The sequence below is a fragment of the Lissotriton helveticus genome, chromosome 4_2 (assembly GCF_964261635.1).
Source record: "Lissotriton helveticus chromosome 4_2, aLisHel1.1, whole genome shotgun sequence".
Classification (NCBI taxonomy): Eukaryota; Metazoa; Chordata; class Amphibia; order Caudata; family Salamandridae; genus Lissotriton; species Lissotriton helveticus.
In genome coordinates this window covers 61,649,268-61,673,180 of record NC_136064.1, presented here as the reverse complement: position 1 = coordinate 61,673,180, position 23,913 = coordinate 61,649,268, and positions in this window count along the sequence as shown.

The window sequence follows — 23,913 nt, the reverse complement described above, 5'->3', positions numbered from 1 at the left end:
AGATTGGTCTACACCTGTTTGGAGTATTTAATTTACCTATCAGTCCCTTGTAAAGTGGTATCTCATACACCCAGGCCAGTAAATGAAATGCTACTGGGGGGCTTGCAGCGCTGCTGGCACCACCCACCAAAGTAGCTTGGAAACCTGTCTCAGGCCTCTGCCATGGCAGGGCCTGTGCGTGCAGTTACTGCCGCTGTGACGTGGCACATAAAGTGCTTGCCTCGTCTGTGACTCCCCTTTTACTACATATCAGTCACCCCTAAGGTAAGCCCTAGCTTGCCTTGTGGGCAGGGTGTGGTGTTGGTAAAAGGTAGGACTTGTGCCTTAATTGTGTGGCATGTCCCGTAGTGACAAACAGCCTATTTGGTTTCTCACCGCTGTGAGGCTGCCCTCGAAAAGGAATCCATTGGGGATTCCCTGATATGTGCTTCAGTTGTAATTCCTGACAAGAGAGGGTAGCGTGATCAAGTTTGGTATGTTTGAAATAGTGGTGATAAATGCTGCGTACTGGTGTTCACAGATTTATTATCACTATTTTAGAAATGCCACTTTTAAAAGAAGGCATTTCTGTGTGCTATATGTCTTTGTGCCTGCCTGTTGTGTATTGACTGTCTGGCCTTGGAGTGACAGGGGCTGGGAGGTGCAGTGGCTCCAGAAGGTTTGGGTGAGTCAGAAATAGGCTGAATAGGCCTGCTCTGCATTTAGAGTAGGGGAGGAGTAGCACCTGAATAGGGTTGTGCCTGCCTTCCACAATGCTGGCTCCACCCCCTGTGGTGTGTCTGGGGCCAGGACCTGCACTAACAATGGAGGTGGTGGTACGCATAAAAAGGTATTCTTAAGTACCCCCAGAACTGGTTTGGACTGGGCTCAGAGCCCTGTGCCAGGGGGAAGAACAAAGACATTGGTACTATAAACTTTGGGGGTGTGACCCCATGTCTGTTGAGCTGTGCTTTACTTTGAAACTGGAGGAAGAGGACTGCTGGGTGCCAGGAGGAACTGCCACAAAGGAATGCCCCTCTGCTGGCAGTCCCTGTGATCTGGCCTGCCTATGCCCAGCTCTGCCCTGGGTGACCTTGGACTCAGCGCAGGGTACATGCTGGAGTTTCACCCTGCCTTTAGAGGGAAAAGGGGTATTGCCCCTGGGAAGCGATCCCAGCGTGAAAAGAGCGCTGCCCCATCTCTGTGATTTGTCTCCAGGGTGGAGACAGGCTGGGTGCTGCGGTGGCCACAGAGAGCTCAGGACAAGCATGACGAGTTCCCCTTCAGTGCGGGGGAAATTGTCAAAGTATGGGGCCGGCAGCGAGAATGAGTCAGACTCTCTCAGGCTCCTGGTGCAGTCGAGAGGAGGGTAGGCTCTCTAGCAAGAGACTGAGGAGACCTGGTGATGAGCTGCCGTTCGAGAGCGGCTGCTTGATATTGAGCTGTTACCTGGCAACCAGCCCCGCAGGGGAAAGCCTGGGAGCCAGGCAGATGCTGTAGCCTGGTTATGGGCAGGACTGGCAGGATCGATGGAGCTGGGGCCTCGTGGGCTTCTGTGACCCAGAAGGAGGACACAGGAAGTCAGGCGAAGGACGCTTGGTTGTGGGCTGGCTCCAGTAAGGAAGATGGGAGCCTTGCATGTTGCTAAGCCTGGTCGGAGATGGGGCCAAAGACTACAGAGCTGACTGAGGCATTACTCCACACCCTGCCATCAGTTCTTTTTTGTGTTTACATCCCTGGGCTGGAGTGGCTGCACCATGGCAGCCAAAGTTCACGAGGTCAGGACAGACGGCCCCAACCAGTGATCGCCAACGTTGGGTCCTGAGCCGCTTTTGTGTTGCTCCGAGTTTGGGAGCGAGAATTGGTGTTCGCAGCTGCACCGCTAGCTCGCGGACAGCTGCTTGAGGGACACACATTGGCCTGAGCCCTGACTGTGGAAAGGGGCATTAGTTATGCTCACAGAGTGGGGTGGAACCTCGACGGAGGCCCCAGAGTTCCGTGGTGTTTAGACTCCGTGCGACAGATGGGCTGACTACCATAAGTCATATCAGAATTGCCAGATGCACATGTGTGTGCCCTGATTACTGTGGTGCACTGTTGCTAATTAGGATGTATGCATAATATGCTATACTAAGTGTACTCCCACCAGTAGTTATTGGTGATGTAATGATTATGACAGTGGCCCGATTGGCCTAATGATTTACTCAAATACCTGTAAAGTCATGACAAGTCCCTGGTGGCACTGTGTACAGTGTATACATGTGATGTGTTCTAATGTGTTTTTATGCATAATACAAAGGCTATTTTGTATATCAGCTTGTGTGGATTTTCTTTTGTGGTGTGCCTAGTGTGTCGCTGCTGTGTGAGTGTGTTGCGCAAACACCTGACACATTGCCTCTGGGATAAGCCTGACTGCTCTGCCAAGCTACCAAGGGGTTTAGAGCAGGGGTTATCTTCAGCATGTATCTCTTTGCCCTGACTAGAGTGGTGATTTCTGCCTGGCTTAGGCACATGCCCTAGCCAACCAGAAATCCCATTTCTAACAGGGCCCAATGGGAGGACAGAACTGCGCAGTGGCCCATTCTGTCACAGGACCTTTGCGGACAGAAGCACATTGTGGCCCCATTATGTTCCAGCATCTGCGGGGTGGTTTTGTGGGCCCATACTGTCCACAACGTGCAGGTACAGCTGTCCCAGTCATTTAAAAAAGATTAGCAAGTATTAAAACGTGCCTCAATGTTATACATTGTAAGAGGAAAGCAGTTCACTAGTTTCAGCTGGCGTGCTCATATAGGGCCATATTTATGACCCGGTTTTGCATCGCTTTTGCACCACGCATCATGGTGCAAGAGCGAACCAAACCTTATGTCAGATTTTTGAATTCATGCAAAGCCACTTTACTTGGCTTTGAGTGGCTCCAGAAATCAGGAGTAAGGCAATGCAGCACAAATCGCTATGTTACTCTGCCTGGGAAGGTGTTCCATGTGCGTTGTGTGGGTGTTACCACGCAACTCCCATTGTTTGTAATGCATTCCCAGATTTACGAGGTATTGCAAACCTGGGAATGTGCTAAAAAAGATATACCTCACCATGAGAGGCGTAACAAGGAGACATGTCTTTATTTCTCCTCATTTTTCCTTTTTCTATGTGTGCTGCACATAGAAAGAGGAAAATGCCTCTCAGGATTGTATTTGTGCACGAAGATGTCCCCTCCTGCTCAAAAACATTAGTGCATGCACACATGCAGGCACCACTGAACCATGGTGCAAGGGTGCCTGCATTAGTGCTAGGCTGCCCATAGGACACCTGCACTGGGGAAAAGGCTGGACTTGATACAGCGCATTCCTGCCCGTTACCGGTGATGCTGTGCAGTGCAGCAAGGTGACTACTGCGCTGCACTGTGCAACCATTTCATAAATATGCCCCTTAGTGGCTTTCATTCCTAATATGCTTTGTGCTTCAAGAAAGAAGTAGAACAAACAACCTTCAGCAGCAATGTACACAACTGCTAAACATGAAAAGATTGTATTTTCCAGTTTATAAACACTTTGCTCTGCACCATGCTTAGAGTATCAGCAAGTAGTGCCAGCTGCACCGTTTAGGCCTTCTACAGCTGCGCAGCAAGCAGTGCCAGCTGCACCGTTTGGCCTTTTACAGCTGTGCTGCAAGTAGTGCCAGCTGCACCGCTTATGACACCTTTATCCGTGGGGACATTTCTGATTGAGTCAGGACTCTCGCTGCATTGGCAGCAACCTTGACATTATGGTTTCTGATTAGGGTCCAATAGTGGTCTGCTGAGATTATGGGTGTACAATGCGGTTGGTGCCGAATGTGCTTATGTGTCAGGATGATGCTAAGTACAGTGACCACCATTAGTCACTGGGTGTTCGTTTGTGATCTGCTTTACTTTGACTAATTGTGCGGTGTGATAGTTTTGACAGTGTTCCAGTTTGTCCTACCATATGTAATCATTCCCCTTGTAAATATTATCTTGTGCCAGTTGGTTTCATATACACCTGGATGAAGGGCCCAACAAATACCCACCTCTCTTCCCGGACAACACATTAGTTCAGTTTTCCACTCCCGACGCCTGGAATATGTGCCCCCTGTTAGTCCTTATACTTCTCATCACCACCGCTCTCCTACTAACACCCGTCTCATACTCCCCCCCGCACTCTTTCTCACGTCCCCAACATGGCCACCTCTCGAGTAAAGGATGGAATTAATTGCTACAAAATCATCTTTCCTCCCGGCCAAACTAAAGCTTCAGTTAAACGATTGAAGAATAAGACTATCGAACGTTTCCCTGATTCCCTTTTTGTTGACCAATTTTACAATTGTCGTTCTGGGAGGCGCAAAAATGATTTCATTTTCTTCACTCACGACACCCCCTCTTGGTCCTCCAGCTTATCTAATTCCCTTAACGTCACCTCCTCCTCCTCTATCCCTCATGGGAAACAACTAAAGATTTCCCCCTCTGCATATTTCAACGGCTCCCTCACCATCTCAATCTATAACAACGGTACTGTCTTGAGCCAAGGCAAAGACACCTGTCTCTCTCTCTTTGACCACCTCTTCCCCTCCCTACTCCCCTCCTCTGCGACCAGGCTTTCCCCTGACTCCCCATCTAACTCCACCCTTTACTCCCTTTCTCCTCCCTTGACCCCCCTTCACTCCAATAGACTGCACCCTAGGGAGGCTCAGGTCAGCCCCCTTCCCTCCCCCTCCCTTGTGCCCTCCTCTCCCTTTCCTCCCACTTCACAGTTTACCCCCCCTTTCGTCACGTCAGCCTTACCACAAGGCAATACGCTCCTCGTCCAATCTGCACCGTCCCGGTACCCCAATCTCTTCTCGTACCCCCTATTCCTATCTGCTACTCCGTTTTTTAGTCCACCACTCCGCCAACCTCCTCCCCCTGCTAACTTGCCTTATGCTCCCCCCTTTCCTCCCTCTCCCCCTCTTCTCTACCCCCTCCTCCCCTCACTTCTTTCCCCGATTTCTTCACAATCCCATTGCATCTCTCTCCTTTCCCCCTCTCCGCTAGCTATGCTGTGCTGCCCCCTTTACCCCCCTGGTAACCCATTCCATCTCCCCCCATCAGGCCCAATAGAACCTCTCCCTGTCCTCAACTTCCCCTTCTCCCAACCCCCCCCCCACTCTACCAGATACCGGTTCCCGCACAGCCACCTCTCCTAGCCAACAGGACCTCTCCAACCACCGCCCCTCTTTTCCTCCCAAACCTCCTACACTCCTATGTCACCTCACAGTCCTCCCCTCTCCTTCCCCACCGTCTTGTTCCGCACCCATCTCCCCATAGACATGTCCTTAATTCCTTTCCTTCGTGCAACGCCAACAAAGATAACTCTCCCTTCACCTCTGATACACCAACCCCCGCTCTCAACCTCCACCTTTCCCCACCTATGAACCCTATACCTCAACTCTCCCCCTGTCCTCCCACCTCTCCCTGCCTCCCACCACCTATATCACCCACTCCTCTTGCCGTCGAGACACCCAACCTTCCGTGCTCTGCCTACTCTCTCTTGAAAATAAGCTATGCTCTCTTATCACCTCCATCTCCCAGCTGGTAGCTTCCATTTCACTTTTAAGCTCTAAGATTTCAACTTCCCCATTCAACTCAACTCCTCTGGAAAACTCTCACCTCCCCACGAGATGCACCTCGCCCCCTCACCCCATTATAGCCAAGCACAACCTGCCATCTGCAAACATCGCTCATTCATACAAGCCCATGAGCGCCACCCTTCTTCAAGCAGCATTTCCGTGTAACCCAACTACCTACTCTATTCCAACCATCTCCTGTGTCAGAACCAAGCATCCACCTAAACCCTCCCGTGCACCCCCATATAGGTATAATATCCTTATCACCCTTCTTAGCCCAAGTGCCCCCGTCACCAAAACATTCCCGACAGAACTGCGCTGTCTGCTCCACAACTGCAGATCCGCAATTAAACACAAACTCGAAATCTCTGATACCATCACCCTTCACAATATTGACCTGTTGTTCCTAACGGAGACCTGGTTCAACGATACCTCTCACTCTATGTTTGATCTCCTGCTACCCACAGGATATTCTATTTTCAGGAATGACAGACCTATCAAAGTTGGGGGAGGTGTTGCAGTCATCTTTAGAAACTCACTTCAACTCAAGGCTTTTCCCATTAGCGCCTTCCGCACTTTTGAATGTCTATCTCTTGAGCTTCAAGTACACCACCGCTCACCCCTCAGATTCCATGTCATATACCGCCCTCCTAGCAGCGGCCCTTCGTTTATGGAGGAACTCACTGACTTCATCAGCGACCAATACGCACAAAGTGACAATCAGACCTTCGTGGGGGACTTTAATCTCCACTGGGGCTCCCTGCAAGACTCTTCCGCGAACTTGCTGGACACCTTCCTCTCTACAAACGATCTTATCCAACACTGCACAGAATCAACACACTCTAAGGGCTCAATCCTGGACCTTGTTATTTCTAAAGCTGGCATGCTCTCTATCGCTAACCCTATTCACGTAGACTGGTCTGACCACCTCCTCATCCCATTCTCTCTTCACCTAGCACACTCTATAACTCTTGGCCAACCTAAGAGGGCTACCTCTTGGTTCCGTGACGCTAAAAACATTGACACTGTTTCCCTCTGTGAATCAGCTTTGCTGTCACTTCCAAGGTTAGACCCGAACCTAGATGTTGATGATCTCACCTCACAATGCCTCTCAGTCCTTGCAGTCGAAATCAATAGCGTCGCTCCTCTCCAAAGCAAAAAGAAAAGGCCCATTCCCTCAGCACCCTGGCTCAACAAATCCCTATATGAAGAAAGGAAGCACCTAAGACTCCTGGAAAAACAATGGAGGCATGCACCCTCCACCGATAATTTGGCTACGCTTCGTTCAGCAAGATCCAAGTACCGCAATCACATCTTCCTTGGGAAAGCATCACACTTCAAAACCCTCCTTGACTCAGCCAAAAATAGACCCAAAAAACTATTTGACCTCATCAAGAATACTAACTACTCTCCCCCTACCTCCAAATTGGAGGATTCTACTAAGAAAGCTGCTGATTTCGCTGTATTCTTTGACGAAAAAGTGAAATCACTTGTGGTTCGGGTTGCTCATCCTACCCCTCCAGCGGAGCGCAAATCTCTAGCCATTTGGCAGAACTTCGACCCCATCTCTGAAGATGTCCTCCTCAAGTGCATTCTCGAAACAAAGCCCTCCAACCACTCGCTCGACCCCATCCCTAGTGCCATTGCCATTGACTTCTATACCCATTCTCTTCCCTATTGGACCACTCTGGTCAACCTCTCCCTCTGTCAAGGCTCCCTTCCTGTTCCCTTCAAAACTGGGCAGGTCACCCCTCTGCTTAAAAAACCCACTGCGGATCCGAATGACCTCAACAACTTCCGCCCCATCACTAACCTACCCTTTCTTGCGAAGATCACAGAAAGATGTGTTGCGAAACAACTCTCTCGTCATATCAAGGACAATGATCTTCTTGACAATCTTCAGTCCGGCTTCATCCAAAACTGCAGCACTGAAACTGCCCTGCTGCAAGTGATCGATGACGCGCTGCGAATACTAGACTCGGGGGGATCTTGTCTTCTAATTCTCCTTGATCTTTCGGCAGCCTTTGACACTGTCAATCACAACACTCTCCTCAACACTCTTCAACAGAGAATGGGCATGGAGGGCACTGTGCTTAAATGGTTTGCTTCTTTCCTTTCTGATAGATCCCAAATGATCAAAAAAGCGGACAGTCTTTCATCTCCTCTGGCGGTGGGTCAAGGTGTTCCCCAAGGCTCTATTCTTGCACCCACATTGTTCAATCTCTATTTGGAACCTCTGGGAAATCTCCTAAGTAAATCTGGGGTCAACTATCATCTATACGCAGACGACACTCAAATCTACCTCAAGGTTGCCTCCACTCACGATCTCTCCGTCCTAAGCTCTACCCTGGACTCCATTCAAAATTGGATATCAACACATCAACTGATTCTGAATCCCTCCAAAACTGAATTCCTCCTCCTCTCCTCCTCTCTTTCTCCTCCCCCGGTTCAAATCATGGATGGACCAGATGAATCTCCTGAACAACAAACCCATCATTGTCGACAGCGCAAAATCCCTCGGTGTCATACCCGACACAAAACTCAATCTACTCTCCCACATTAATTCAATTGCAAAGTCTGCCCGATACCAACTGCGCCTTCTTTGGGGGATTCGTCGCTTCTTCCCGGAGCATGACCTTAAAACCCTGGTCCAATCGCAGGTCCTATCCAGACTGGACTACTGCAATTCTCTTCTGACTGACCTCCCCCAAATCCCACCTATCCCCCCATAAGTCTGTTCTCCATTCAGCAGCTCGTTTCATTTATGGGGCCAAAAGAAGCGACCACATCACTCCCATGTTATCCACCCTCCGCTGGCTTCCCATCGAGGCTAGAGCTATCTACAAGACTGCCTGCATCACCCACAAAGCCTTGCACTCCTCCTCTCCACGCTACCTGGCGAATAAACTGAAACTCTCTGGAGGCTCTAGACCATCACGAAATGTGGAAAATCTACTACTGGAACCTCCCATTTTCAAGAAGGAAAGATCGATGGCTCAATCCTTTTCAGGCAGCGCAGTGAGAGTCTGGAACTCACTTCCGCCTCAGCTCCTGACCACCACCTCCTCCCAGGCCTTCAAAACTGACCTCAAAGTTCTCCTCCTACAAAGACACTTCCAAATGTAATCCATGCCCTCTCTATTATCTGAAGGAAGCCCTTTTAATTATTGAAAAATCTACTTTGCATGACTTTGGAAGTGTCCTCCCAGTGTGTTCTTGTGGTTTGAGAGTCTGCCATTTATTGCAGTACTATCCTACCTGTGTTTGGTACTCGTGTGTAACATGCACCCGTCACTTTCTCTTGTAACACACTGTTTTGTACCTCTTAAATTTGTTTGTTTTTGATACCTGCACAAGTGCCACCAGTGCCTTCGTAACGTTTGTTCTTGTGCTTGAGTGTCCTCCATATTTTACAGTATTTTACCTCTATGTTTATTTTGTACGCTTTTGTAACCTGCACACGTCACTTTTTCCTCCTGTAATGCACCGTTTGCCACCTCTTGTATTTTGTTGGCCCACGATTGTCACTTTTGTAATGCACCGTTTGCTACTTCTTTATGTTGTTAGTTCACGATTGTCACTTTTGTAATGCACCGTTTGCTACCTCTTGTATTTTGTTGGCTCACGATTGTCGTTTTTGTGTCATTTAATGTAACGTTTGCTTTTGTATGTTGCTCACTTGTAATTTTCTCATGTATCAGTTCTGTTCCTACTGTGAAGCGCTCTGACACCTTCGGGTAAAGTCCGCGCTATATAAAAACGCATAAATAAATAAAGTATAATTGGGAGCTACATGTACCTCTCCCTTGTGCTGCAGCACCCCCATGTTTTCCAAACACATGGTGTAGCACACAGGCCTGCACAGCCCTTCTCTCCTGCTCTGTCCTTTTCTTCATGGGATGGAGATCACATGGCTTCCTGGCCTTCTCGCCCACCCCCTACCATTGCTGAAGTGTGAGGACTGAAATGCTTCACCCAGTACTAGCTGCCCCCTCCTCCAGAGCTAAAGGCCATCCTTAGAATCCAGCAGCACTGCCTGCTTCTATTTTTGAGGTGATCAGGAAATAAAGAGGCTGGCTCCCTCCCTTTAGCAGCTGATTACCTGGCTCCACCTGCAAGCCTTGTGTTTTCAGTCCATTCCCTGTGCAGGCTGTGCCAGGAGGAGGTGCCCGGCTGCTAGAGGCCCTGGCAGTCAGGGCAGGGTGAATGGCAATCATCATTACTGTTCCATTTCCACAAATTGTCCCTGAGCTCATTCATTCAGCTGCAGATTCTGTGCACAGCTTCTGCAGAAGTGACTCACTCCTGCCAGAGACTGCAGACAGCACCCAGGGCACCTGCTTTGAGAAACCCAGGAGGAGCCTGTCACCATCAGAAATGGCCGACACGTGTAGCTGGCCTGCATGTGTTGGTTGCTATGAATTCTTGACAGTCACGTAAAACAAATTAGTGTATTTTTTCCCATCCATGTTTAAATAGGGATTTTGCCCTTAAACAGGGATGTTGTAAGGCACTTGGTGGTAATTTGTCAGAGCCCCAAAAGCAGTGACCGGGTGTTTCAGTGGGTGTGTGGTGGAGGGTGAAGACGTGAACAAGAATATTTTCAGGTCTTTTCCTGAGTGAAAGAGATTTTGGGTGACTCAGCATTACGGCCTGGGGTATACGATGGGTTATTCTCTTGCACAGATGATTCTGTCATTTGGGGAGGCATTTTGGGCCGGAGGTAGGAAAAGACATGGTAGCAAACTGTGGTCCCAAATTGTGCACTGTCTTTTTTAGACCACTCTAATTTTGCAAAGTGGCCTGTTTATTAATAGCTCACATTGCGAAATCTCTGTTCTCAGAGAGTCACAGAAAGGCCTGCCTTTCAGAGTCTGACTTACAGGGCCGTAGCGGGCACTGGACGTTTTTCAGGAGGGCTGGAAAGATGGGGATCTTTTTTTTTAGTGTTGGGGGCCTGTTTTGTTACTGGAGGTCAGTCTTCCAGCAGCAGTGCTTCTAACTTGCCCCCACCTACCACCTCAAGTCCAGCTGACAACGCGGCCCGTCCACTCCCGCCACACACGCACACACCCGAGGGCGGGCTCGCCCGAGGGTATAAATAAAAGGGCGCGAGACCGCTCGGGGTCTTCGGCCCAATACACTATAGCAAGCGTGTGTGCCTCAATTATTTAGTTAGTAAGGCCCTATCCTGCGGCCTAGGTCTGCTCTACCCTACTGTAACCCCAGTCACCACAGGGTCCTACGCGACAAGTCTACGGTGAGAAGTAATGTAAGAGTGACATCCTCCCAGGTATTTGTACCTTTTTTGAGAACATGTGTTGAAGTATCCCTAGACTTGGTTGAACATCAAACCTGTTTTCCAAATTTCTTTACTGTCTCCTGCTACTCATTAAGTTATTTGCCATCACCTAACACTAAGGGCCTGATTCCGATATCGGACGAAGGGCTCTGAACGACGTTTGGAGCCCTTCCGCCCGAATCGGAACATGCCAGCGGGATTCCTTTCTGACCAAGCCATTCCGATGGACTCGGTCAGAAAGAAATGCAACACGGATTTCTAGATGGCTTACGACAGGCTCGGATAGCCCGTCCGCCATCTGGAAATCCTCCAGTACTCCCCCGGTTGCCTCTTTACGACCAAGGGAGTACGATGGCAGTTTTTCACTACCTTTTTGTGTCAGTGTTTCCGGCATGAAAAAGGCAGTTGAAAACTGTCTCTGGGGGCCCCCAGCAGTGCCGTCATGGGTGCGAGGTCGCCGAATGGCGGCCTGAGGGCACCTATGGTGCCCCTCTGTTGATCGCTGCACCTGGAGGCAGGCACCTTGGGGTGCAGGCAACAGGGTGCAGGGATGAACTGCACCCCTCCATTTCGAAATGCGGGCATGCATTCCACTCGGAATGTATGCTCCTGTTGTGAAACGTACGAGTACGACCAAACAGGGTTCGGTCGCATCGTACTTGCAGGGTCGTAACTGACGACAGTAGGTCGTTCGGTCATGGTTCCTGACCGATGTCAGACATCAGAATCGAGCCCTAAATGGAGAAAGTGTTTAAAAATCACTCTACCTTCGAAAAAGGTGAGTGTGGTAGTAAAACCTTTCTTTTGGGGGGAAAGCGTAAGGCATAATTGGCACCCAGATAGGTTGCCAACACTTCAAACGTTTTTTCCAGATTATTGGTGGGTCATCTGAAGTTGAACTGCAAAAGTGTCTTAGGACTGGGTGAAAAGTAGACAAACTATTAGTATGGAGTAGCAACGTGTTAAGCATAGAACAGTAGATACAATTATATATTATGTGACAAAATTCAAAGTCTGGTATGTTGAACCAAATATACATCGTAGTACATCCCCAAAAATCATTTACAATAGATAGGACACAGTGTACAGAACAATGTAGGGTTGAGGTGTGCGAATCACCTGAGTACCCACGGTGCGAAGGCATGCATCTGACCAAACTATGCACTGCCTTGTGTGAAAGATGTGCCTATCATGATCAGGTCAATTCACAAGAGCAGAGACGTCCTAATGTGTCAAAAGTGTGACACTTGGCAACCATTAAAGCCAGTGATAAGAACAGAATGAGCATTTTTTGACGAATGCCCTGGGGTGTTTGATGTCACCGCTTAGGCACACCTCACTGCTACTGTCTGCAAAGAAGCTTAGCAAGGTTGGAAAGAGCATCTCTTGATGAATACCCTGGGTTGCTTAACATCACTGCTTGCACCCGGAAGCTGGAATGCAGAGCACTTTTCATCATAACAGTTTGAAGTGGGTCTGCTTCTGATTATTGAGGCTTGGGCCACATATGTGTTCCATCAAAACCTCAGTTCCCATTTGATGGCCAATTGGAGACAGACTGTGAGGAAAACCCTTGGTGGTCTAAAGGTCTTTCGGAATATTGATACCCATTAGAGCGGCCGGCCTCTGACGTGATCCTGTGGCACCAGAAATGAAAGCGATGACAGCAGCCTGAGCCCACTATCGACACATACGAAGGTCGAAGCATCTTGCTGCCACAAAATTGCACTGTTTGGCATCGGATACACACACGGAATCAGATTAACCATTCAAGGAGGTTTAAAACAACTTTACACAGAGTTGAGCTGCCTTGGAGCATGCTTCCAACTCTCCTCCAATAAAAAAACCAGCATTCTCAGAACAATAGTGAAACATTCATTCTTGGAAGGATAACTTGCATCCAAAGAATGTGCATTATAATGGCCATTAGTCACTACACGCAGCCATCCAGATTTATTCTCGCTCAATATGTTCTGACAATGGCTCCTTTGAAGACGGCTGATGTCTTACTTCTTGGTGTGTTTCGGTTGCAACTCATGCCCCATTGTAACTAGCATGCAGACCCTAGGCTATACTTTTTTACTCTTTTTTTAATTATTCCACTTTCCCTTACTACCAAGGCCACTGGTGATACATTCAGAATTATTTGGGGAGAAATAATATACAAGTGAACAAGGGCCTTGATTATGGCAATTTGGAGCAGGGCAGCACAGGAAGGCACCGTGCAACACTGCCCTACGCCAAAAATGAAAGGACTGGAATGCAATGTATTTAAGCAATACGGTACATTCCTGTCCTTTCTGCCTGCACTGATGCTGTTTTGGCAGCCTAGTGCCAACATAAGCACTCTTGCACCATGGTGCGAGGGTGCCTCCGTTGCAGGCAGGAATGGTTTTGGGCAGAATGCAGCACGCATGGAAAGAGGAAAAAATGATGAGAAATTAAAGGGCTGATTACGTGTTGGATCAGTTGCACTGTCACAGCTGCTCTAAACCCACGCACGGACCGCCCGCCATATTAAGAGTTGAAGTTGTTTACTGTGGATGATCCTTCGACTTTCCCATGGTGGTGCCTGAAAAGTAGGCACCGCCATCGGAACAGCAAAAAAGGTTCCACCATGCCATGGACGGTGACTTCCATGCAGTGCTGGAACTTTGGGGGAATGCAGACAGTGGGGCAGATGTTGTGCCCCCCTGAATATATCCCCAAGGCGGCGGGCCAAGGGAGGCCTGTAGGGCCTCCTTTGTTCCTCCATTGCCGGCCTTTTCATGGCAGGGCACCCGCCATGAAATGGCTGGCATGGCGGAACTTGTAATATGCTTAAAGTGACTGATCCAGTCCCGCTGAGCATCTTACATTGTGGCACAGCTGGTGGTCCTCTGCTGCAATGACTTTGAAAGTTGTAATGCAGCGGATGGTGGCCACCTGCGAGTCTGGCGGTCAGAAGACCACCAAACTCAAAATCAGGCCTCAAGTAATTTCTCCTTGTTTCGCCTCACCTCGGGAGGCATACATATTTGGCACTTCCCCAGCATTCCATGTTTTTGTAAATCTGGGGCAATATCAAATTCAATGGGTGTTGTGTGGGAAAATCAACCAGACGCCCATGGAATGCATGGCGGGTACAGAGTAAGGCGACGCAGCAATTTGCGCAGTATTACCTTTCTTGTGTTTTATGAGGCCAAACAGGGTGGCTTTGCGTGGCTTCATAAATCTTTATATATCTTTACATATGTTCACACAATTTTATACAATATCATATAAATTATCAAAATTAATTCACCTTAACAAAGCATATAATGCATAATGTATGAGAGAAGTATATTATCTAATTCCCCGACTGCCCATTCACCCTAAAATATCGTTACCCACACGTGTCAATCGTCCTACATTCAATCTGACTCCTTCAAACTAAAGACCATTAACAAATAGTTCAACAAGTTTCCCCTCATCCTGCCACTCTATATCTTGCTTTTTCAGGGGCCCTTCTTTGTTTGAGTTGGGTATTCTTCCAGTATTAATCCTATGCTAGACTCACGCAGACACCCTTGCACTAAGGTGCAAAGGTGTGTGTATGGCACACAGCAGCACTCTTCTGCACCAGCGCTAGGTAGAGGGGAGGAGAATGCTCTATTTCCGTAAATGTTGCGCTCTCCTGCTCTCTCTTTCTAACGAAGTGCAGTGCAGCATATGCGGCTGCTGCACTGCGCTATGTGATAATTTTGTAAATATGGGCCCTTCTCTGTTTTTAATGCCAGCTGGAGTTTACACAGAGAATGTCCTGACTGATTTGGTACAATCTTAATTGTGTACCTAAGGTTGATAGAATGGGTGGCTATAGTATGGCCTATCTTCATAGTGTTGATGTTGCGCCGATGGGCCAGAAAAGTAACCCAAAGTTGTCATTGTGATTTGATGCTGGGCACATGTGGACTTTTATCATGATTATCGAGGAAGCGTGGGCAGGGAAATCTCCAGTGTTCCCACCCATCTGATCCCACAGGGTGGGAGAGAAAATGTTTCTCCCTGCCAGTACTTTCTCAGTCAGGAAAACACAGAGGACCTGATTCACAAAGGGCCTCCACACTAGTGGTAGAGGCCCGCAGTCGTGGGGAAGCCTTACACTTGGGGCGGAATCTCTGTAATAAGAATTCTCACTGTGGAGATTCCCCCACAACTACGGGTCAAGAATTGCTCATGGCCTGCAGTTGCAAAAGAAAAGCTGCTCCTTTGGGATGGGAGCAAAGCTGCTTACGCCACATTAGGGATGAGTGTTGGCAGGGGAGACAAGGGGCTGTGGGGGCGTTGGGACTCCTCCCACAACACCCACAGTACGCCCCAAGTAATTAAAAAAATATTTTTGTAAAAAACATATTACCGTCTCCTGTGGGCCTATCGGGAAGTAAAGCAGCCACCCAGCAAAATTTACAAAAAAATAAAAGTAAGTCTCCTGGGTCATTAAATCCATGCCCAGAGGCGAGCTTACCACATTTTTTCAAAGCACTCCTAGCTGGAGCTCTATGCTCTTTAGATGCAGTGTATTGAGTATACTTCACACTGCTAGGTAGTTCTTCACGAAGAAGTTTATTTCTGACTCAAACGTGGTAAATAGCATCTCTGCCAACAGGGCTCATCATTCCCCGTCCAGCCCTTAACAGCTTCTCTTCTTGTTTCAGCTCATGACATTTTAAAAGCACGTAGAACTATCAAGGTCTAGAACGTACGAGCGAGCACAAATACTACACTTCCCCTTTCCCTCCAAATAATATATTAAAACCGTATATAACATTATAACCTACAACTTAGATTTTTCACAGCCTGGTGGGCAGAAAATCTGAATTTTATTAAAGACACGGAGGCTAAGATTATGAAACTCTCCTTTATTGGCAGCTCACAGCAGCTTCAATTGAAGAATATAGAACGTCAATAACATTCAAATAGGCTATAAAGTCTCCAACACGCAGCCTTCTTTCAGAGCTGCGAACACGATTACTCCCAAAAACACATATTCCTCTGTACATAACAATTCACCAATGGAAAGCCCAAGCAGAGGTTATTTCTTATTTTGAAAGAAAAACCAAGAAATATCATCTAATTGATGTAATAACTAGTTCCACTAGGGTTGGTATCGACATGAAGGGATAATCTTCCCCTCTGTGCGTTTAATGAAATTAAGATTTTTTTCTGCTCCCCAGGCTGTGAAAAATCAACATTTTATAGCATGACACGAAAGCTAAAATTATGCAAGTTTAAAGTGTATTTAACATATTATCCAATTGCATTTACAGTTGGCCTAAAGTATTTTTCAACATATTTTCATTTGATCTGTAGCCCTGAGAATATCTTGCAGACCTCCCTCTGAGATAAAAGTTTTAGAAGCTGGTGCTCCTCTATGGAAGTGTGCGCCAAATATACAGACATCCACACCAGCCTCGCTCATAACCTCTTTCACCCATTGCGCTATGGGAAATTAACAGTTGTGCTGCATTTCCTCTCAAACTTTCAGTTTTCCTCCCATACTCCTTCAAGCACTTCACAACACAAAGGGGCCGATGTAGGTCACCAAATACCGGTCGGTAACGGCCGAATTTGGCCGTTACCGACCGGTATTTGGTGTTTGAGATGTAGGGGCCATTACTTTACATAATCGGTAATTTTACCGATTCGGTAAATTCCAGATGTAGGGGCCTTCAGAATTCAGTATTTTATCACCCAATACAATTGGGTGGTAAAATACCGAATTCAGGTGTACATGCACATCTGTGCATGTACACCTGTGCCATGTGACACACAGACATGCCCTTAGGGCATGTCTGTGTGCCACATGGTACACAAGCCGGGAATTGGGGTGCTACAGGGTGTCAAAGTGACACCCCGTTCACCCTTGCAGGATTCGGTATTTACCGATTCGGTAAATACCGATTCGGTATTTCCCATTGATTCCTATGGGCTTCAAGGCCCATAGGAATCAATAGGAAATACCGATTTGTTATTTACCGAATCGGTAAATACAGAATATTACAGAATCGGTAATTCTAAAATAAGAATTACCTACATCTGCCCCCTTCCTATTTACCTACTCTGAAATACCGAATCGGTATGATTCGGTATTTAAGAGTAGGTAAATAGGAATTACCTACATCGGGCCCCTGGTCTTTCATTTGGTGTAAAGAAAGAATAGAAAATAGAAGATTAAGGGCCATATGTAGGTGGCCAAATACCGGTCGGTAACGGCCGATTTCGGCCGTTACCGACCGGTATTTTGATTTTTAGATGTAGGTGGCCAAAATATTACCGATTCTGTATATTTACCGAATCGGTAAATTTACCGAATCTGTAAATTACCGATTCGGTAAATGTACAGAATCGGTAATATGGGATGTAGGTGGCACTGGAAACAGTGCCACAGGCCCTTACAAATTCGTTATTTACCATGAAATATGATGGCATGGTAAATAACGAATCCCTGTGTACATGCACATCTGTGCATGTACACCTGTGCCATGTGGCACACAGACATGCCCTAAGGGCATGTCTGTGTGTCACATGGCATACAAGCCAGAAACAGGGGTGCAACAGGGTGTCAAAGTGACACCCTGTCCCCCTTGAAAAATCGGTAATTTTACCGATTCGGTAATTACCGAATCGGTATTTGCTATTGAATCCTATGGGCGTCAAGGCCCATAGGAATCAATGGCAAATACCGACTCTGTAATTACCGAATCGGTAATTACCGATTCTTACCGATTCGGTAATTGTTACAGAATAATTACCTACATGGCATTTACCGAATTGTAAATACCGAATCGGTAAAATTCGGTATTTACGATTCGGTAAATGCCATTTACCTACATATGGCCCTAAATTGTCTTTGTTCTCCTTTTGAGGTAAAGCAAACTCCCTCTGGTTTTTAGGCCCTGCTAGTGACATCTAAGGCTTTCACTCCGAAGTATGCCTTAAAGACACCAGACAGAGTAGCACTGTAAGTTTATAAGTGATAGGTTTGATAGACAGACCTGTGTTGTCGCCCCAGCAAAATATAATTCATAGGATATCTATAACATCCCATAAAGCAGTGTATTTAGCAGCAGGTAGGTTTAGTGTCTGTATACTTCACATGATTGTTTTAGTCAATACGTTCTGGCCTACAGAGATGTTGTCCACGAAAGATTGCCCTAAAGCTATAGCTGATCTGTAAACACTAACTGTTCTTTAGGATAAACCTAAAGTGAATAGTTCTGATAGGTAATTGACCACATGTACTATATTGGTTGAAACAGGATCATAATTCTATTGAAGACACCAGCAAACCCATTTGTTCAAAGCCAGTCAATATGCCTTCCTTGTTCCAGATGCCCATGACTCAGATATGCATTGTTAAGCATCTGACAAAAGGCCTGGGATTCACCATTGTCTCCTGAAATCTTACAGGCCACCAGTACCAGTAGCCCTTGCTCTACGGGAGGTTGTGACTCTCCGTTTGAGCCTAGGATTATTTCCTTGAATGACGCTATTAAGACGAGAAAGTCTATGGTCATTTTTAGCATGATTGGGAACCAGGCCTGCAACCTCCAAAGGGGTGTTACCACCACCATGGTCTCTTCGCACCGGGCTACATGCAGGAGTCACCTTCGCAGTATGGCAAATGGAGCGAAAGCTTATGGTGCTAACCCCTTCCAATCTTGGAGTAAGGCATCTGCCCAGAACTTGAGGTCTGGTCAACAACTGAAGAAACTCGTCAGCTGCCTGTTCAGTCTGTCTGCAAAGAGGTCTGTCTCGAAGGTACCCCATTTCATATGGTTAATCAGGACTATGTCCCTGTCTAACCTCCAATTGCTGGAGTCCTTGAAATTCCTGGAAAACCAATCAGCCATGCTATTGCTTAAATTAGGAATATGTTCTGCTATAACCGAAAGTCCTTTGCTCAAGCAATATCCCCATAAACCCTTCGCTAGATCTGCAAGCCTTTTGGAGTGAGGGCCTCCCAACTTGTTGAGATACCTCACTGCTGGTACATTGTTCAGGCACAGCATCACACAGCATTTCATACATTTCTGAGTAAAGCAACAAATTTCAAATGAACCTGCTAGCAATTCCAATCAGTTCATAAGTCAACCCTGTCTCTTGATCTTTCCAGCATCCCCCTGTTGATGAGTTGCCACATCTCGCAGTCCACCCTTCTAAGCTTACATCCAATTCTATTATTATCTACAGTTCCTCCCCATAAATTGCTCTGCTATTCCATGCTAATGAGTTCTTGAGCCACCACAGAAGTTCCTTCCTTGAGTCCTGGTCTAAACACATAATTTGAGAATAAGACTGTGTTGCTCTCAATGTCCTTGCCTTGAGTCTTTGGAGGGCACAGTCCTACCAGGGACCTGGGAAAATTGCTTGGATCATTGAGGACAAGAGATCCAGAATTCCTGTTAAAAACCTTAAGGGGAATTCCTTTCATCCTAATATTTTCCACAATTCATTGCCAAACTTCCTTAACTTTTCCCCTGGTAACTTAAGTTCTGCCCTTACTATATCTACAACAAAGCCCATGAACTGTGCTTCCTGGCTCAAGACCAAGCATGGTTTGTTTTTGTTTATGATAAAAGCCAGGTATTCTAATAAGAGTTTGGTGAGAACTGTATGACGGGAGACCACAGTCCTGGACTGAGCCACTAAAAGAATATCGTCCAGGTATATTATCATTCCCATTCCCCTTTCCTGGAGCCAGGCTGCCACCAGTCGAAGGACCTTGGTGAAGCACCAAGGAGCCGATGAAAGGCCGAATGGGAGACTGTAAAACTGGCAGAGTTTTCCCTCCCAAATAAATTGGAGACATTTCTGATGTGGGGCCCAAATTGGAATTGTCAAATATGCATCCCTGAAGTCTAGCCTTGTCAACCAGTCCCCTTTTCTCAGCATGTCCCTTAAAAGGTGAACCCCTTTCCATCTTGAAACGGTGATAGACTGCCCATTTGTTTAGGTCTTTCAGGTTTATTACTGGTCTTAAACCTTTGTCCTTCTTCTCTGCAAGGAAGATATTGCTGACGCAACCTAACCCTGATCCCTCTTGGATTACCCTATTGGCTAGCAAGTCTTTTACTACCTGTGACACTAGGTTCTTGTCTTCCTGCGAGAACACCATTTCCCAGGGTATCTTCACTTGGATAGGGGTGTTCACAAACTCTATCATGTATCCTTTGACCGTGTTCAGAACCCAGGAGTCTTGTGTCACTAGATTCCAATTCCCCAAAAATTGGGTCAGCCTGCCTCCCACCTTTATTGGGGTATCTGAAAGGTCTTTCAAAACCCTTACTTGTGGCGAATCCTCTCTGCTTCCTGATCTCCCATGGAATTGCTATCTTTGTGGGTAGAAGGTTTGGTGGCTGCCAAAGGTGGACTGGGAGAACCTTCCGCCACGGCCCAGGAAAGGTCTTGCTGTAGCTTGGCTACGACTGAGGAACAGACCCAGAATTTTCCCGGCACTGCCAAAAACCCTATCCTGGAGCACTTATTTTATGTCCTTTTGGGACTTCTGAATGGAGCTAAACACCCCTACATATTTGTCCATTTCCCCTATGAAGTCGTCTCCAAAGAGAAGCCCTTGAGAGACGGGGCAGTCATCCTTGTTGGCCAGCTCTATTAGTTTGGGGTCTATTTTCCGTGGAATGCCTTTCCTTCTCTCATTTGAAATTGAAGTGTTTGCGTTTCCTAGAAGTCAAATGGTCCTTTGGACCCATTGGCGTAACTCCTTGGGGTCATTTGGTGTTTCGCCAGGGTAGGCTACCTCGGCCACCTCAAAGATTTTAGTTAGGGTTACTAAGGCAAGACTTGAGGCCCTTATCAAGCCCTTTTCTAAGGTCCTTACCACCCTTAGCAATGAATGCACCACCTTCCTTGGGGTCTACCTCCGGGGTCATCACGACCTTGTCAGGAAAGGAGGGTTGTCGGAATTCTGATCATAATCGAGATCCGACCTCCTTTGAGATCTCTTTCCTCAGCCAAAACGAGAGGTACTCAGCAACATGCTGAGATGGCATCCACTCTGGGGACAGGGGTGTTTGATGAGGAGAGGGTCGAACATATCTTTTCCGAAATTGTCAACAATGCCCGTTATAGACCCTGAGGACTTACATGCCTGGTCAGAGCTTCCCATCCTCCTTACATCCAACTCCTCGATATCTGTATCGAAGTTTGAGGAGCACGAAAGTTCATTCTCTGGTTCAAGGGCCTCCTCGCTGTCAAGGGGGATGGGAATTTCAGGGCCTGTTTCTTGCCCATCTGAAGTGCCCAAGGCACCTCTCTTGTCACCGCCTAAAATGCGTGATAAGCCCTACTTGGTGATTTTTGTCTTTTTTGCCCCTGTTTGGTGGGGTTCCTCCTGTCGCCCTCTTTCTCAGGCATTAGTTGCCCTATCCGTTCCTTCAGGCTGGTGTGCTCCTGTAACAGGCCATCCCTTCTTGGAAAGAGTTTCCAACGTTTTATTTATGGTATCACCTAGAGAGCCTATTACTTTATTCAGGGCCTTATTTACAAATTGTTCCAATATATCCTCCGTATTAACCTCTTAAGGTACTACAGACATGACTATGTGGGTTAAGGATCAGGAGAAATACAATTAATAATTTCCAGGGATTAAAATATTAATTTGCCCTTTGAAGAAGATAAGGAATTTGAGAACCTGAGGAATCAGCTATTCAGTACAGTGAGCCTAAGCTGTAACTGCCTATAACTGTCACAATGTATCCAACACAGTGACCAACAAGCTAAAATGGCTGCCGTATTCGTTCTGGGTATGATTTCCCAATTAATTAAAATGGCGGTCAACACGTACGTGGGGTGTGCAACTGCCTCCTCACCTTCTTTCCTGTAAGGGACGTAGCCCTGTGTTTCATGTCTTTAGTGTTATTGGCCCTTTATTTATTTATTTATTGAGCGATGTGGTTGCGTTGTGCCGCACCATCGTGGAAGACGGTCAAAGATGAAGCAGAGTAAGGCAGCAAGGAGAGGCTGAGTTTAACGTGGAACTGCCCCTCGAGTCTCTCACTCCTATAGCAGTGTGCACACGAAGCTGCCCGAGCCTTTGGAGATCAGCTCGAGTGCAGTCAGAGAGTACGCCCGTCTCTATGATAATGGTATCACAGGACTGGCTTTCAAAGAAAACCGGTCCTATTTAATAAGTGATTTTTGGCCTGAAAAAGCCGTAAACGGGAAAGAAACATATGTGGGGAACCTCAACTGGAAGGTTGGGCCCACATTCTGTACCTTATATGGGGAAACCTAGTCCAAAACATCCCTCTGGGCACAGTACATGAAGGAAGAAAAAACAGATCGGAAAGACCTCCCCGTCACCAAAATATAGAAATGAGAAATAAGAGGTAGTAGAAAGGTTGGAATACCTATCCAAGGGGGGGAGGGAGACATAAAGTACAAAGGGTGCATAGAATTTAGTAGCAGAAAAAAAACGTATGGTACTTATCTTGTGAGCAGCAGCACAACCCACAATTGTACTTATAGGATTATACCACTTTACCCATAGAACCTTAACAGGAAAATAGAAGAACCATGTGAAAAAAAACTGTAAACATGGCATTACATACATACAGTCCTGATGCAAAATAAACTGAACACATGGCATTATATACATAAGGTCATAATGTAATCATTCAAATGCGTAGGCTTGAGGTTCATTCTCCCAGACCTAGTAAACTTCTGAGCAACTTCTTCCCTACTTGTTACATTCGTTGAGCTTCCATCCCTGGATGATTCCTCTACCCCAAGTGAACCTTATAGCAAAGGCACAGAGATACTTTATCCTACCTTAACGGCAACATAATCTACCCAATCGTATTTAATCATATTGGCATTTGACTCAGAAACATCGCCTCTGGAACAAGAACAGAGGTCCCTCTTTTTGCATGCCAAACCTTTCCATCACTAAGGAGCATTAAACAGGATTTTAATAACTTTAAAAGGTGTGGAGTATTTATTTTCATCTTTCCACACCAATCTTCCTCTTTTAACATTCATGATATCCCCAACATTAGGGTTGACTTTCTTAACACCATGCTAATAATTATACCTATGTTTTTACGCTACTTGTTTTGACTCCATGTGTTTCTTTACCTTCTTAGGTGGCCAGGTGACAATTTTGGTGTTCTACAACCACCCCATATTGTCCTTGGTGCTTGGTGACCTACCCCTCATTAACTCAAAAGGACTATCAGCCTGATTCATCAACGGGACGTTTTGCGTGGCCCTAATAGCGATTCATAGCGAATCGCTATTAAGGACACGCAAAACGGTATTCATGTAGGAATTGCTAAAGAAATAGCGATTCCTACACATTCTTTATTTGCGAGTAGCAAATTGCTACTCGCAAATAAGGAATAACTCCCCATTCATTCCTATGGCCCAAAAAGCCCTTAGGAATGAATGGGGAGTATTCCTTATTTGCGAGTAGCAATTTGCTACTCGCAAATAAGATAGCGATTTAAAGGGTGCCAGGGGCGTCCAAAGGACACCCTGTAGCACCCCTTAAATGCACATTTGAACAGGTGTTGCGCACACACATGTCCAAAGGACATGTGTGTGTGTAACATGCAAAAGAAAAAAATGCATTAAAGTGCTTTTTACACTATTTTCGCAATTTACCACCAAGTCAGACTTGGTGGTAAATTGCGACCAAATATTGCTATTTCGCAATTTCTAATTGGTTGATGAATTGCATTTAAGGAATCTCTATTAGAGATTCCTTAAATCCAATTCCTCGCAAATATGCGATTTCGGTAATAGAGATTTTTGCATTTGGGATGATGAATCCCAAATGCAAAAATCGCACTCGCAAAGGGCCAGATTCTCAGAATCTGGCCCTTTGCGAGCGCAAATCAGCTTGATGAATCAGGCTGTATGTTCTGTAGACTCACAACGTGTAATCCTGTAAGCACATACAGGTTGCTTGAGTTCCTCCTCCCAATCCACCCAGTTACATTTAGAGAACTCAAATATCCCTTTTATGACCC